The sequence below is a fragment of the Mastomys coucha genome, unplaced genomic scaffold, assembly GCF_008632895.1.
Source record: "Mastomys coucha isolate ucsf_1 unplaced genomic scaffold, UCSF_Mcou_1 pScaffold7, whole genome shotgun sequence".
In the NCBI taxonomy this organism is placed as follows: Eukaryota; Metazoa; Chordata; class Mammalia; order Rodentia; family Muridae; genus Mastomys; species Mastomys coucha.
In genome coordinates this window covers 22,304,696-22,305,656 of record NW_022196913.1, presented here as the reverse complement: position 1 = coordinate 22,305,656, position 961 = coordinate 22,304,696, and positions in this window count along the sequence as shown.

Below are 961 nucleotides of genomic sequence, written 5' to 3'. Positions count from 1 at the left end.
TCTCTGTATAGCCCTGGCTGTAATCCACCTGCTTCTGCCTCCCAAGTGCTGGGATTAAAGGCGTGCAGCACCACTGCCCAGTGTTATTTGTAATTTCTAAAACATGGTAAACATAAAATGGTACATTTAATGTTTTTTTGTGGGACCATAGATTTTAGTTACTTTTATTCATTGTGAGCTAAACAGTGAGAATTAATAGCTTGAAGGAGTTCAAAGGATACATATATTCCATGACCCCATGATGTTCTTGGACAGGACATCCTGGTGGCAGGAGCATGTGGCTAAGGGAGCAGTAAGGGTCCAGGGACAAGGTAACCCTGCCACCTCCAGGTAGCCTCCTGAAGGCTCCCAAACCCTCAAAACAGAATTGCCTAAGACATGGATCTGAGTGGCACTCCTATTCAAGCTATAACATGGAAATAGGCTCTTTGCTTTGATGACAGAAGAATGAAAGAAGCTAATGAATCGTTAACTGGCATCACTGTCTCCTGTGGACTCATCAGTGGTCTGGGACCTTACACTTTCCAACAGGACAAACTTTTGTGACCTGAAATAAGTTAACAAAATCAATTTTCTTTTTCTTTTTTAAATCATAAACCAGGGTAACTTTCTCTATGGATACAAATACTTTCTGAATAGTAATGGAAACCAAGGTTGGTGGTGACATTAATAATTAATTATTAAGGCTATGAAAGGTCAACACTACACTAATTTCATTATACAAATTTCCCTATTTAATTTAATTACCATTCTGCTCTGAAAGAACTAATGTTTATAAACATTGCATGAGTTGGTAAGACTGTTGTTTTGGTTTGGTTAAGAAGTATAATTGGTCGAATGCAATCATTTCATGACTATCACAGACAATAACAGCTTGCTATAAAACCAGTGGGTGGGAGTACTACTCAGCTATTAAAAACAATAAATTTATGAAATTCTTAGGGAAATGGATGGATCTGGA